Raw genomic sequence first — 17,281 nt, 5'->3', positions numbered from 1 at the left:
AGTCGGATGCTTAACCAACTGAGCCACCCAGGCGCCCCTGATCACTGTAAAATTAACAAACATTAGTAACACATAGATAAGCAGAATATCCTTCTAGAGATTGGAGAAAAGTAGAGGGAGATAGAACAAGTGCTCAGGGAGGTAGGTGGGGCCCAGGTCATGGCGAGGCTTAAGCTGTACCTTTACTAAGGCACTTTTATCCCGACAGAACATTGGGAGAACATTCAAAGATGTATATTTTAGGGCTGATTTAATCAATTTTACATTTTAAAAGCGTCATTCTGGCTGCAACTGTGGTGATGGGTTTGAGGGGAGTGAGACTGGGTGAAGAATGGTTTGAAGTGAGGAAAAGTCTAGAGGCAAGGAGGTCAGTTAAGGAGTGCTTACAATGTTACAGGTGAGGGTGGTTGGCTGAACGGGAATAGTCGCAGGGAAACAAGGATGGAAATAAGTGGAAAGAAGTAGAGACATATTTAGGTGACAAGATAAGCATTGTTCGCATTTGGTGACAAAAAGATGACACCCAGATTTTTGTGTTGGTTCAGTGGTAGGTTGTGGTATCAGTCACCTAAATACAGGATTCTTCCATGAGGGCAGGGGAGGGGGAACTGGTGATAGTGACCACAAGGGGGTTGTATAGTCACACTGGTTCTCAATAGTGTTCTGGACCTGTAATGTACATTTGAGATTGTAAGTGGGAAAGCCATGTGAGTAGATGAGATTGCACCAAAAAAAAAAAAAAAAAAAAAAAGAGTCACCATTATAAAATACTTACCCTATAGGTTTATTTATTTAATTTAAGGAATGACACCTAAAATTAATGTATTCAACACTATTAATAAACACCATCTACTAAGCTTAAGACGTGTTCAAAATGTATCAATTTGAACTTTTTTAAGGAGAAGAAAAAAATAGACCCTGAGAATTAGTGAGTCCAATTATACAAATCATGGTTAAGATAGTTGATAAGAGATATATAAAATGGGTGGCCATGAGGGTCCTGGTGGTGTCAGAGGTCATATTCCTGTAAGAATAAATTCATGTAATTGAGAATTGTCTTCAGTGGTGCTCTGGAATTAAACTGTAGTAGTGGCAGTCCATTGGTTGAGGGGATTTAAATTGGACAGTTTCAGGGCTGGTCCAATGGATAAGTGAACCGAGAATAGCATGTATTGGCCAGAGAGTGGTTGATGTAGCACAGAAAGGGTGGTCTCTAGGCTGGACCAAAAAGAAAGTAAAACCAAGAAAGGTGTTGGTCCCCATTTAGTAAACAACTGTAGATTTCATCCAAATTCTGTAGATTTTTTAATGTGTGTACTTTGAAAGCTTTCTTTTAGAAAACTCTTCCAGGCAGTTTGCAAAACAAGGCATTTGGATGGGCTGTCTAAGCCCTTGCAGATAAACTAAGAATTCTTGCCTGCCACAGCTGACATTTTAACCAAGGCTCTGCTCATCTCTGGATAAATGTGACTGTTCTGTTCCACATTCTCAGCCAGGCTTAGCTTTAGTACATATTCAGGGAAGCTTTCTCAGTGAGTGGAGCACACTGTCTTGACCTCCCTTTGTTAAGTAACACGGCAATGTAGCAGGAACTGTATTGGCATTTCCCTTCCACAAACCCCAGGTTCGTATCCCTGCCTCTGACATGATGGCTGCAACAAAAATCAATTCTTGGTGGTGTTTCATATGATGAACTAGAAGAAAAACAAGTGCATGGGTCTGGAAGTATTGAGGAGGACAAAAATGTCTCCTTTGGAAGAATCTGAGGCAAAGATTCATTTAAGCAGCACCATCAGAACACCCTGGGACTAAACTTGAACTTACTCTTGCAGTTTATATGGTCCCAAACTTGCACTCCAGTGAGGACTTGCTCCCTGTAACTCAGTCTCTCCCTATAACTTAGATTTGAGTCCTATAGTTTTTCTCCTTACCTAGGGAGAGGAATCCTCCTATGCAAAACTTCCAGATTCCTGGGTTGTAGTTCCTCTGTTTATGGATTTCCATGGTAAAACTCTCCATATGTCAATTCGGACATTTAATTGCTGTTTACTCTTCAGTCTTATGGAGATGTGCCCTGATCATTGACCCGAGCATGTTATTCTTGATGTTAGATTTCACTAGATGCTTGCTATCAATCTTCACAGATACCAATTTGTCAGTTACCCTTCATGATGTCTATCTCCTCCTCCCAGTGTCTGTTTTCTTTTTTCTGTCCGTGTCTGTCCCACAGACTGCTTCCACTCCTCATTGTTGCCTTCTACGCTATCCTTAGCCCTTTCCACTTGACCTGAGCTAACATCTGAATAGTATACTATTGTTTCCAGGATGGAATCAGCAATGGTGTCACATCTGAAATGGAATGACTGTCCAACAAATATCGGGACTTGCAAGTCTGCCCACAGTCAGCTGAATAGAGATCAAAACTAAGACACCAAATAGTGAACATTAGGAATTAAGTCTTTCTTTGTTTTTTTTCTTTTCTTTTTTTTAATGTTTGAGATGTGATTAGATAATCATGTTACTGGAGCAAAAAGCCATAATAAATTACAACCCCAAATTCACCAGCACCATTTTACAGAGTATTAGAGCAGAAAAAACTTTTAAAACCATCTAGGTCAATTCCCTGCCTCCTATTCCAATGATTATCTAGCAATTATTATCTAGCAATGCAATGATTATCTATCTATCTGTGCAATGATTATCTAGCAATTATTGTGATATTGTGAGATATTATCTATCTGTGCAATGATTATCTAGCAATTATTGTGTTGTATACTAATGAAAGAACTATGGTAAGCAATGCTAAGATTACCTTATTTTAATAGTGCAGGTAACTAGAATCAATTGAAATAATGGCTCATTTCCCTGAGACCATATATTGTGGTGAAACTATCATGCCATCATCATATAATCCTTAACATGTAGCAAAGCTTCTCTTTTCCCCAAAGCTGGATATTAGTGACTCTGACCTATTCTAATTCTGGCTACCCCATTTCTTAGCTGTTTGCCCTTGGAAACGTCTTTTTACTACTTCGTGCTTCATTTTCATCATTTGCAAAATAAGGACAATCATAGTGCCTATTTTATAGAATTGTTAACAAGGATTAAATGTGCTAATACATGTTAAAACAATTCAAAGGATGTCTGGAACATAGCACTATTAAAGTGTTAGCTATATTAATAACTAACACATTAAATTTTTGAAGCTCACACTTTTTTTTAACTCATTGTCACTGATGGAGAGAAAATCTTTCTACAGCGAGAGGTAAAAAGCTTCAAAGTGTTAAAGCATTAGGGAGTTAACACATTGATGGAAATAAATTTTAGTCAAAGTGAAAATGAGAGCATGGGACAATTTGCAGTTTCAATGGTGGACGAAGGTCAAAGGTCAAGGTACCTACAAATTGAAATGCAACTGAGTGGGGGAAGTTAGCAAATGAGGATGCTGGCAGCCCTGAGACAAACTTCAAAGACTTTCCAATTTGTTGGAGGAGGTCATCGAGAGGACGTGACCACCGGTTGACCCATGGACTGGACCCAAGCTATCAGAGGCTCCTCATTATATCCCTGTCTTTGGAATTTCTTGTATCCACCGTCCTCACACTAGGAACCATTTCGTCTCTCTCTTTTTTTTTAATGTTTATTTATTTATTTTTGAAAGAGAGAGAGAGAAAAGGGGGAGAGAGATTGTAAGCAGGGAGGGGCAGAGAGAGGGAGAGAGGGAACCCTAAGCAGGCTCCCGGCTGTCAGCGCACAGCCCAATGCGGCTGGATTCCTTGAACCGGGAGATCATGACCTGAGCCAAAATCAAGAGCCAGATTCTTAGCCAACTGAGCCACCGAGGTGCCCCACACTAGGAACCGTTTCAAGGATTCACCTTAGGAGAGCAAGGTGTTGTTGGGACCGTCTGTACTCAGCACTGACTGAAAGCAGGTAAGGCCTCTGTATAAAGTTTTAAGATTCTGGCCAGTGGGTGGGGAGCTCTGTTCGTCTGCTGCCACCCAGGAAGGGAGCCAGTTTGTGAACCGGCGCAGTTTTTCCCGACGTCACCTTATTGCCGCAGCAGGAATGAATCCAGAGATGTGACCAGGGTCCCTCTTTCCTGTTCGACCGTGCAGACGCACACGAGCCGGCCGCCAGACCGAGGGGCTGCAACAGGCACCGAGCCCAGCTGTGAACTGCCTAGGCAGCAAGTACTAAGAAAACCGGCAGCAAGATGAATGTGGGGCCAAGCCAAGGAAGTTTGCACTGTGCACTGCTTGCCTGGGGCTGCAAACGAGGTGCAGGAATCATGAGAGTAAGGTCCAAGGTGGGGGCAAATGGTCATGCTTGACTGGAAAGCAGAGACATAGCAGATGCAGTGAGCAGACTATTCCCAGGGAGATCTGCTCGTGGGCACGCATACCTGTGCTCCATGGGGACAGCGTTCCAGCACCTTGTGGGGGGCTTAATGAATCTGACTAATCCCTGGTTCACTTTGTATTTTCCACCCTCTTCCAATTCTGGCGCAGCTCATATGTTTATACTCACTAAGTAGAATACATTTCTGGGCAAAGAGAAAAGACTTCCGTTTTTTCAAGTTTTAGGATTTGTGCTTAAATCTAATTTTACATGTTTGATGAATATGCACAAATTTCCTCTCCAACTATTCACAATTTATAAACTTCTATCCAAACTCCTCTCAGTCCTTATAAGTTGATTTTATAAATATTTCAAAATTCGGGGGGGTGGGGGGGGGGTTGGGTGCCAGGGCGGCTCAGTCCGTTGAGCATCTGACTCTTGATTTCTGCTGAGGTCATGATCCTAGGGTTCTGGGATCCAGCCCCAAGTCCGGCTCCATGCTGAGTGTGGAGCCTGCTTGAGATTTTCTCTCTCTCTCTCTCTCTCTCTCTCTCTCTCTCTCTCTCTCTCTCTCTTTGCCCTTCCTCTGCTTGTACATGCACTCTCTCTCAAATAAAAATTAAAAATAAATAAATCTTTCAAACTACAGGGGGAATAAAAAACAACCACCAAAAGTGCACCATTCTGGTGCCCCACAGTCAGATCAACTTAATTCTCACATTTTGTCAAAATTGATTCAGAATTTGTTTAGTAAAATATTACAGGGCGCCTGGATGACTCAGTCGGTTAAGTATCTGATTTTTGATCTCCACTCAGGTCGTGATCTCATGGCTCATGAGATTGAGCCCAGTGTTAGTCTCTGTGCTGATAGCATGGAGCCTGCTTAGGATTCTCTCTCTCCCTTTCTCTGTCCCTCCCCCACTCATGCTCTCTCTCTTTAAACAAATAAACACATAAATAAATAAATAACCTTTAAAAAAGTTACAAATGCAAAGGAAACTTCCAGAATGCTCCAACACAACTGTCCTTCCGACTTTAAAAATAGCCATCACATTGAATTTTGTAGTTTTTTCTGTGCATATTTGTGTTATTACATTGCTATACAAAGTAAAGGATGTTATTTATTATGCTTTTAATATTTTATATATATTATCATCATGCAATTTGCTTTTTATATTAACATTTTGCTTTTTGAGATTATTCATTTTTATACATTTTCATGGTAATTGACCCTAGCGTCTATAACAAACAACATAATAATGCATTAAAGTGGGAGAAAGAGGAAAAGAAGGGAAACACACTAGATATTTAACCATCTTGGCCAAAAAGTAACCCATAACATTTCTCTTGACATTTGATTGTTTGCAACATGTCATACAGTCACTCTAACAGCAAGGGAGTTACTGAGATGCAAAATTGATACTAAATGGTTTCAGGGCATTAATTAGAAAGTGTTACCATTAATTGCCTGCTTTAATTTGTTGAGATTTTTCTTCCATTTATGGGCATGGGCTAATTCTGCATGGGCTAATTCTGCAATATGTTTATACTCTCCATTAACAAGAAAATGAACTGAGGTTTTTGTATCCATTCATACAGACATTGTATATCTTAACTCATTCCATTTTTCATTTATTTAAGATGTATGTTTCATCTCCTACAATGTACCAGGATTTTTGCTATACCACGGATATTATTCTTAGAGGACACAATCTAGCAGAGAAAATGTATATCTAGCTAACTACAGAATTATGGGGAAGATGTTTGAATAGAGGTTCTGACTAAATGTTGTAGCAGCTGGAGTATTAGGGAGAACTACCCTTTAACATTCTTAAGGTTGAAAAGGGCACAGGAGCACTGCTGAAATAAAATCCAGCATATAAAAGGTTCATTTATGATTACATAGAAAATGGAAGCATTTCAGTGTTTTAAATATCAAGGACATGGTAATAGGGGAGGGGTTTAAAGAAGGAAAAACAATAGAAATAATGTAAGAGATAGGGTCATTGTTCCCTATGTCCCCAAGTATAGCACGCTGCCTTCAACAAAATATGAACCAGACTACAAAAGACAAAAACTCCTTAAAAATGCTTCACACTTTTCCTTATAAAAATTCATATTCTTGGTTAAAAGAATAACCAATAAGTTTGGTGAAAAGCCAAGCTTGTTATTTCAATTATTTTTTTCTTTTCCATCATTAAAGATATTCAAGCTCTTTTAATAATGATTCAATAGAAAATTTTGGAAAACCATAATCATTTGAATTGATCACTAAAGTGACATAGTAACATCAGTGAATTATAAGATTGCTCAATAGTTTTCTGAAGAAAAGGAAAATCAAATCCAGAAATTTTCTTTATCTTCCCCTTGATGACAAAATTTCTGTTATGCAGATAATTTAATGAACAAAGTTATGTTTTTTGGTTGAAATGAGAGTAGAATCAGTTTTGAACAGGATGCTAAAATGTCCAACCTGCTATAATTAGAAAATTTAGTTTTTAATAAATAGCATGGGCTGTTTTGAAAGAAGAATTTGAGAATATGAGGATTAATACTATGTTTTTTGACTGGAGAAAGATTAATGAATTGTTGTTTGAAGAGAATGATATTTTGAGTTAACTGACCTAGGACATAATTCCAGGAGTGTAACTTAACTAAACGTGTGGACTTCTGCATGTCATAAAGTTTCTATGTATCTCACTATTTCTCACCTTAAAATGAGAGTGTTTGGCCAGATTGTTAAATTCCCTGCTGGTGTTAAGATTCCGGGAGCAGTTGGCATCATGCTTTTGATACAATATAAGTGTCAGAGAAAAGTATTATGACTCTGGCAACTATGTGACATTAAGCACAGCTTCAATGATACTTTCATAAGTATGATGCTTTTTTGATGTCGTATTTCTCATGTATTTACGCAAACTCCTAAGAAAATTAAAAGTGAATATTTTCTTAACTGAGTACTGCATGCAATATGATTTTAGAGAAATACTGAGAAAAGATGAAACAGACTTCCAGGAGAATTGTGCTGTGACAAACACTGTAGGAAGCCACCTAAGGGCTAAACCTAAAGAAACAATAAGAAACAAGTGAAAACAAATAGGAATATGTAAAATAAGAAAGTAGCTTTAAACAACAAATCATCATCATCTTCAAAATCTAATGATTTATTCCTTACACACACACACACACACACACACACACACACACACACACTTCTTTTTAACCATTAACTATGGAATATTGTCAAGATACTTAACTTTTTTTTTTTTAATTTTTTTTAACGTTTATTTATTTTTGAGACAGAGAGAGACAGAGCATGAACGGGGGAGGGTCACAGAGAGAGGCAGACACAGAATCTGAACAGGCTCCAGGCTCTGAGCTGTCAGCACAGAGCCCGGCACGGGGCTCGAATCCACGGACCGTGAGATCATGACCTGAGCTGAAGTCGGACACTTAACCGACCGAGCCACCCAGGCTCCCCAAGATACTTAACTTTTGTAGGCTTAACATTCTCATCGTGATTATTTTTTGACTAGCAGCTGGCTAATCTCCCAATCAAAATTTTGCACACTGCTACATGAACACTGCTTTGGAGCCCTGTGAGTATCTATCCAGATTCCTAAGGGAGTCCAACATTACTTGAAATAACAGGTTATTTTCTCCCAGAACTCAAGTAATTAATTTGTTGTTAAGTCCTAGTTTCAATTATTGACTTTTCCAAACTTCAATCTCTTACCACTTTCCCTAATGGTTACCCATGTCTTTATTTAATTTTTCCTTTTATAAATATTAGTAGCCCTTTCCTTTTTAACAGAGAATCCCTTTTCAGCTACTCAATTGTTGAATTTTAATGATTGTAGCTCTTAGCAATAAAATGAATGCCCAAGAAAACAATGTGGTAACACTGGAGATCTAAAATTTTATAATATATTCTTCTTCATCTTTTGGCTCATTCCTGATAATTTATTAAATTTATATGCGTCACTAAGCACTAAAAAGGAGAATTTATTTTCTCTGAAAATAAGCTTTCAAGATCTTCCATTCTGATATTTGGTATAGCTTAAAAATCTTAATGAGATGGAGTTAAAGTCATTTGAAATGGAAACACCTCAAAATTCACTAATTTTGGAAAAAATAATACATTTGTCATCTGCCTAATGGAAGATTCACCGTGTCCTCCTATTGGTTGATCTATCAGAAGTAATTGGTACCATAACTGATCATTTCCTTTTCCTTTGCATACTTCCTTCCCTCCGCTTTCAGGACGCCCTACTCTCCTGGTTTTCTTGCTGCTTATGTCCCTTCTCAGTCTCTTTTTCTAGGGCCTTTCCAACCCCAAAAGATTGTAAAGCCCCAGGACACACAGAATTTCTTCTTTTCTATCTATGCCCACAATATTGGTGAGGTTACATAGTCCATGGCATTAAATACTGATATTCGTGTGCTAGGGCTGCTTTAACAAACTGCCACAGATTAGGTGGCTTAAATAGAAATTTATTTTCTCATGATTCTAGAGGCTGGAAGTCCAAGATCAAGGTGGGGGCAGGTTTGGTTTCTGCTGAGGCCTGTCTCCTCAGAAATGGCTCTGTTCTTGCTGCGTCCTCACATGGCTCACTGTTTTCAAGTAGCCCTGGTATCTCTTTTTTCTTCTCCTAAGACATTAGTCATATTGGAATTAGTGCCACACCCTTATAACCTCATTGATCTTTAATTATCTCTTTAAAGGGCCCATCTCCAGATAAAGTTACATTGAGGGTAGGGCTTTTACATATGAATTTTAGGAGGACATGCAGGTAAGGCCAATGTTTTTCAAATTTATATCTCCAGTCAAGATCTCTTCCTTTAAATGGAATTATCGGGGCGCCTGGGTGGCTCAGTTGGTTAAGCGGCCGACTTCGGCTCAGGTCATGATCGAGCAGTCTGTGAGTTCGAGCCCCGCGTCGGGCTCTGTGCTGACAGCCTGGAGCCTGTTTCAGATTCTGTGTCTCCCTCTCTCTGACCCTCCCCCGTTCATGCTCTGTCTCTCTCTGTCTCAAAAATAAACATTAAAAAAATTAAAAAAAAAATGGAATTATCAAAATATAGTTGACCCTTGACCAACATGATTTTGAACTGCAGAGGTCCACTTATAAGCAGATTTATGTTGATAAAGAGTCCAGTACTATAAATGTATTTTCTCTTCCTTTTAACTTTCCTAATAACATTTTCTTTTCTCTAGCTTACTGTATTGTAAGAATACAGTATATAATACATATAACATACAAAATATGTATTAAATGGCACTTTGTGTTATCAGGAAGGCTTTTGGTCATCAGTAGGCTATTAGTAGTTAAGTTTTGAGGGAGTCAAAAGTTACATAGGGATTTTTTACTGTGTAGGGTTCAGAGCCCCTAATCCTCCCATTGTCCAAGGGGTGTCTGTACATCCAGTTTAGAAAGTCCTGAACAGACTCAGGACACAAAGTCCCTTTCCCAAATGATTTCTCCGCGTCTTCCCCAACTCTGCCATCTACTCAGCTTGTCGACTTTGAAGTCACCCCTAATTCCTCTCCTCCCCTCGCACACCACTTCCAGTCTGTCAGGATGCCCTGACAACTCTGGCTTCAGAATACATCCAGAATACTACCCCTTGTCATCACCACCATTACTATTCTGAGTTTTCCACCTGGACTGGTGACATAACTCCTTCTACACTTGCCCTCTAGCAGTCTATAACCTAGCAGCTAGAGTGATTCTATGAAAAAGCAAGTCAGATCAGATCCTGGATTGTCCACATCAAATCCTTCTGCTGATTTTCCCTCTTACTCAGAACAAATCCCTTAGCTCTAACACCTCTCCTGTTACCTTTTCTGCCTCTCCCTCTGCTCTCGCAGCACTGGCCCCTCTTAAACACACCAACACATCCCCACTTCCATATCTTTATACTTGCTGTTCCCTGTTGGCAATGTTCTTCCTCACTCCATCTACAAGGCTCACTCCCTCACTGTCTATGGCCTTTTACTCAAAAGTCAATGAGGCCTTCCCTGACCATTGTTTCTAAAGTTTCAACAAACTCAGCTCTCCCCAGATTCCTATTTCTATTCCCTGGTTTGCCTTTTATTTTTCTTTCTTTCTCTCATCACTGTCTAAATATACAGTATACTTTGCTTATGGTCCATTTCCCTCGCTACAATATAAACTCCATGATGGCAAGGGTGGATTTTCTTCTGTTTTGTTCACAGCTGTGTACTATTTAGAATAGCGCCTGGTTCATATTAGACATTCAATAAATGTGGCTAACTTTATTGATTTGTCCACTCATGCAACAAATGTTTATTGCACATCTATTTTGTGCCAGACACAGTTCTAGACCAGGGATATACTTGGGTGAGTTAAAGAAAATGCTTCTTTCCCTCATAGAGCTTCAATTTAGTAGTTTTATTGTAAGAATGTATGTGATAGTAAAGAACAGAGAAATCTTAGCCACAATACTTGGTCACGTAAGGACGTAGGAAATCCTGAACCATTAGGAATAGCAGTTGCCATGATGGCTTTGGACACGAAGATAGAAGGCATTCACAGCAGCCCACAAGTGTGGCTGTACTCTTGGCTTCTCAGAAGGTGTGCAGATTTTCAGTCATGTGTGGTCTTTTCTCAAGCGTTTTACTCTTACTGCTGCTCAACTACTGTGTCAGGGACTTCTCATTTTCTTTTTTCTTTTTTTTTTTTTTAATTTTTTTTTTTCAACGTTTATTTATTTTTGGGACAGAGAGAGACAGAGCATGAACGGGGGAGGGGCAGAGAGAGAAGGAGACACAGAATTGGAAACAGGCTCCAGGCTCTGAGCCATCAGCCCAGAGCCTGACGCGGGGCTCGAACTCACGGACCGCGAGATCGTGACCTGGCTGAAGTCGGACGCTTAACCGACTGCGCCACCCAGGCGCCTCAAGGGACTTCTCATTTTCTAAGGGGAACTTTCCATTATCCCTTCACCAGCATTTGGATATCTCACTCTCTGTACTCCACCTTTTCTCCAAGAAGGAGGGTACATAGTAGTTCATAATACTGGCTTTGGATTTTAACTTTGTGAGCTTGAACCCTGGCTCTGTCTCATCTAAGCTGTGCCACCAACAGCAATTTGCTTTACCCATCTCTTCTTCTTTTAAAAAAACTGAAAAATCAAGGCAATGTTACTAGAATCTGGAAATGTTAGATATGCATGGAATAATATATTTTAAAAGACTTAAAATAGTGTGTGGCACATAGTGAGCATTAAATAAATGATAGTTTTTGTTTTTATTTCATTATTTCTACTTAAAAAGCATGGCTTATTCAAAATATCTGTTCCTTCCTATTTCACTGCAGCCCGTCAACTTCATGGCATCTTCTCTAACTCATAAATGTTTAACTTCTATACCTTTTGCCTATAGCTGCCGAATAATTTCTTAACATTTGCTTTTGATCTCACTGCATTTAACCTAAAAATTGAAGAATAATTCTTTACCCATTTATTTGCTTATCAGTTCATTTTGTGTCTTAATTTCCTCTTTCTTTTACTGATGTTTTGTTTTGCTGTAGTTATACTTAAGTAATTCTTGCTGAAAGGGTTTGTGGGGGCAAAACTTTCAGTCCTTTTATGTCCCAAACTGACTTTAAGTTGCCAACACAACTCAGCGCTATTTCGTAAGAGTAAAGAATTCGCACTTCAAAGTCATGTTCACTCAGAATTTTAAAAACATTGCTTCTATGATTTCTGGTACTAAATTTGTTGATAAGAATTTCTGATGCATGGGGTTAATAAATTTCTGTTTTTCTCTCATTTATAAACAGGAATTTCTGGTACTAAATTTGCTGATAATAATGACAAATTATTCTCTTTTCTATGTTGTTAATATGATTCCCCCCGCACCCCCAGGAGAATTCTACAATTTTTTTCTTCATCCAAGATGTTTTGAAAATTCATCAGAATATGACTAATTAATGCTGTTTAACTTCCAATGAACTTGTTCAATCACAAAATGAATAACTTTTGTCGTTTCTAGGACATTACTATTTCTTCTATTATTTGCTCCTCTTTTTGTCTTCTACTCTTCCCTTATGTAACTTCTGGATCTCTTTTCAGTGACATTTTATTTTGTCTTCTGCAATGTAATCTTGATAACTATTTGATTCTATTATTTGGCTCACTAACAAAATCATCAGTTGTGTCTTTCAATTCATCTACTGAATTTTCTTTTAAAATTTGCAATTACATTTTAATTTCCTAGAATCCCAGCTTTTAATTTGTGTCCTTGTTGACATCTGTTTTCGCCTAACAGTTTGTTGTTTTTACTGGCTATTATGTATCTACTTAACTCTTTCTCAAGCTATTTACGCTTGCTTTAAAAGAGTTCTCTTTCCCAACAGGATTTGGTTTTCTTCTTGTGGAATTTATTCCTCTTCTTCATGATGTTGTTTTTCCTTAAATGTGCTGACTTTTGACTACCTGTCTCTATTTGTATATGAAGGTCCATATTACAGTATTTGATTTCTTGGACCCAAATTAGAACCATGCCATGCCTGTGGTCCGTACATTTCTGATTCCAGGAAGTGAAGGAGGCCTGCAACTTTCAAATATTTTACCCCATATTTATTCAGCATTACTATATAATAGAAGTGATTTATGACCAAAGAATATATTTTGTTGTTTAAAATGTGAGATGATTTAGGTTTTAACTTTAAGAAGGAGGCTGGTTTTGTAAGTTTCATTTCTTTACTCAAAAATGATAACAGCAATTTTGAAAATAACTAATTACTCTAATATGACTAATATGTCTAATATGTCAACTAATATGACTAATAACAATGTCATATCTGTGATCAATCCACATATCTAGATCTTCCGATTTTGCCTTCAAATACCTCTTAAAATAATTGAAAGAATTATAATGACAACACAATAAAAATGATAGGTCAGTGGTGTTTCGATCTCCACTTAGTAATGGGCAGGGAAAAAAAAAAACAGTTTTATTTTCCAACTAAATCTCCTATTTTCTTTTTCTAGTCTTGTTCCTGGTTAGCTAAAAGTTGGAACATCTCCCTCTCCTTGGCTTCCTCCCTCCCTCTTCTCTGGAGTCCCTCCAGTTCTCTCACCACTGCAAGCACCATCTATGCTCCATTCTCCCTGTAATACTACCATTTCTTTCATCAGATGGACAGTGCAACCTAAAGCTTTTGCTTGTGTTTGTCACCTGCCCCAACTTCTCCCAACTTCTTAATTCCATGAACTGAAGGTCTAGCAGAAGGTGTCAACTTTTTGCGGTGTTTTTCCTGATATTTCAAGGTTGTGTTAGAAAGAAAACCAAAGTCCAAATTGGAGTCACCAAACCAGAGTTTGATAACTACCTTAACTGCAGTTCCAATCTCCCCTGGAAATGTAATCTTAGCTGGTATGTCAGCACCTTCAAGATAGGTAAGCTGTCAGAGGGGCCCTTTCCATCCCCCAAAGGAAGATGAAGTAATCCACCTAATAAGACCCCCCTCCTTCTCCTCAGGGGAGAAGACTTTGCCTGAAGCCATCTTTTCTTTTCTTTTGCTAATAAAAGCCCCCCCCACCTCCAACACACACACACCCTCTTTCCTATAAAAAAAACTTTAACTTTGTACAACTTCTGGAACTCCTTTCTACTTGCTGGGTGGAATGTTCCCTGATTTATGATGGGCTTAATAAAGCCAATTAGATTTTCAAATTTCTTCAGTTAAATTTTCTTTGTTTTTTTTTTTATCAATATGATGGAATGTTCTTTTCTCATTTTTAGTATTGCTTGCATTATATACTGGCTATTTGGAAGTGTTTGCCCTGATAGTTTTTATCTTTTATTGTTGCATAGCTCTAAAAATATTTTTGAGTAAATAAATGAATAAGCCCTAGGGCCATAGGTTGAGACAGAAAAGTGTTCACCTGGCTAATCACCTGGCTAGTTGTAATACTTTTGTTACTTAGATAATCTCAGGTACCAAAAATTTAGTCTATGAAACAAGTGAAATGAAAAGTATAAGCAGTTTCTACTAAAAAAAATAACAGGAAAATATCTGCACATTAACAGAAGTACAAATGGCAACACTTCTGAAAGACAGTTTCAAGCAGTAGCTCACTGGTAACAACCTTAATAGTCATTCTCTTTGAACGTACCCACAGCATCCCACTGGTCAAATGAAGGTCAGCTGAAGGTCAAGACACTATGTGTACTTCCAGTTTTCAGAGTGACCCTTTACAGGTTCCACTTGGGGAACATAGGTCTGCTGTGTTTCCGGAAAAAAATCTCGAATTTTGGCTTGTTCTAAAAATGTAAGTCACTCATAGCATAGGGTAAACTCTAAATGCTTGTAATTACACAGGAGAATTTGCGAAAATCATATAATTAACTCAATAAAGGTTAAAGGAGTGTTTTATGGTGGCAACATTTTTTCATATTTAGTAGTGTACTGGTAAAAAGTATAGACTGCCATTAGACTGCCTGAATTTAAATTCTGTCTCCATCATTTAATTGGATAACCTTGGATAAATTAATGAACTTTCTGTGTCCCAATTACTTTATCTGTAAAACATAGTATGACCACCTCATAAGGTATTATAAGCACTAAATATATCAAGTGTTTAAAATTGTATTGGTAAATAATAAGCCTATAAAAGTGTTAACTATTCTTACTAACATAAATTAGTATTTTTAATATATTTAACAACTTGGAATGTCTTTATTAATAAGATAGAAAATACAGTGTTGCTGTAAGTGTTGAATCACTAAATTGTATATCTGAAACTAATATCACACTGTATGCCAACTAAATAGAATTTAAATAAAAACTTAAAAATGAAACAAAAAACATGAAATCATATATTTATTTGGGTAGAATTCTCCTTAAAACAAGAAAAGAATATTCTTATAATCATTCCAAACACTGGAAAGAGTAGAAATACTATAAATAGTAATTTAAAAAGAAATTCAAAGCAAAAATAAATATAGGGAAAGAATAAAACATGAATTTATTTATTAAAGATAATTATAAAATTGCTATAGCATTAAGATTAAAAAATAAGAGTAAAAGGAGGTAAAAATATACTTGGCTCTATTACATGACATAATTTTTATCTTCAAAAGTCCACATTATAAAATTTGAATAGGAAGAACTGAAAAATACAAAGTAAAAAAAGGCATTTTTTTATATTAGCAGCTAAAAATTTATTAACTACCTGAACATTAATATAGCCTGAAAATAATAAGCCCTTAAAGAATAAATTCATATGCAAAAAATAAAGTAAGGCTATTTCCATTAAGACAGATAAAAATAGTATTTAAATTAATTAGTAGACTTAATGTAATATCAAAGTTATATAAAATTTATAATTTTAATAAATTAATGCAGAACTTAATCTCCTAAAAACAGAAAAGATGAAAGCATGACAAAGGACATATAAATATTTTTTAAAGTAGTGATAGTGTGGCTATCTTACCAAAATTCAAATCTTCCGAACAGTGGTTTGATAAAAATATATCATATAAGTGAAAGTTTGTACTCTTTGGCCAGTTATAAGATAAATTAGTTCTGGGGATCTAATGTACAGCACGGTGATTATATTTAATCATGTATTGTATACTCAAAAGTTTCTGCAAGTAGATCTTAAGAGTTCTTATCACATACAAAAATTGGTAACTATGTGAGATACCTAATCAACTAGGTTGTGGTAGGCATACCACAATGCATATGTATATCAAATGATCATTATATATATATAGAATATAGTTTAAATCAGAAAACCTGATCAACTAAAAGGAATGGAAGTCTACAAATAGATTCACAAAATAGCATTGTATGGCTATTAGTATTACAAATTGCCCTTAATAGATTGTGGTAATTTATACTACCCCAAAAGTGTATAAATTATATTTCTTTGCAGCCCTCATGATATTTGATGTTATAAACCTTTTTAAAATAGAAAACTAATAAATAAAAATGGTACTTCATATTTTTAAAAAATTCTATTCATTGTATTACTGCTGAGGTTGAAAATTTGTAATATATCTATTAGTCACTTTCTTTGGTGAAATGCTTGTTCTAATCATTTTCCTACTTATATATTAGGTTTATTTTTTTCTCTTATTGATATGTATCAACATCTAAAAAATATAAATTTCAAATATATCTTCCCAATTTGTCACTTACTAGTTTTAATCAGTTTTTATAAAATATTTCAACTACCTGGAAATAAAGAGTAGAAAAATGAACATCCACATATCATGTTTTAATTAATTTGCTTGAGGGTTTTTTTCTTGGATAAAGTATTATAGATTCAGTTGAAGCCTGTCTTATATCCTAAAATCTAGTATCTTTCCTGTCTTTGTTTATTTTTACAATAGATACATATCCATCTAAAACCTATCTCTCTCTATATATGATAATATATGTTTTGGTTTTTGCACTTAAATGTTTTTAACTTTACTTAATGCTATCATAGTCATTCTGCACCAACCTCTTTGTTTGGATTGTTTGTGCTTAATATTTTATATTGTGATCTATCTATGTAAAGCATGTGATATTTGTATATTTTTATTGTTGGATTCCATTGTGTAACTATGTCAGTATTTATTTATTCCCAATAGATAAAACATTTAGGCTGTTGTCAATTTTACACCATTAAAAGCTACACTGCAATGGGCATTCTTAGACCATATGAGTGTATCTCAAGGGCATATTCCTAGTGGTGGAAATTCCGTGCCAAAGGACGTGTGCATCTTCAACTTTACCAGCTGTGCCCAAATTGCTTTACAAAGTGCTCAGATCAATTTGTATGCCTACTGAAAGTATATCAAAGTTTCTAACCAATATTTGGCATTCTTACATTTTGCATATGTAATAAGTTTGAAGTGGTGTGCATTGTTTTAATTTGCAGTTCCTCATTTACAGTGGTTCTTTGTCTTTTTTTC

The sequence above is a fragment of the Prionailurus bengalensis genome, chromosome B1 (genome assembly GCF_016509475.1).
Source record: "Prionailurus bengalensis isolate Pbe53 chromosome B1, Fcat_Pben_1.1_paternal_pri, whole genome shotgun sequence".
NCBI classification, from domain to species: Eukaryota; Metazoa; Chordata; class Mammalia; order Carnivora; family Felidae; genus Prionailurus; species Prionailurus bengalensis.
This window is presented reverse-complemented; position numbering follows the sequence as displayed.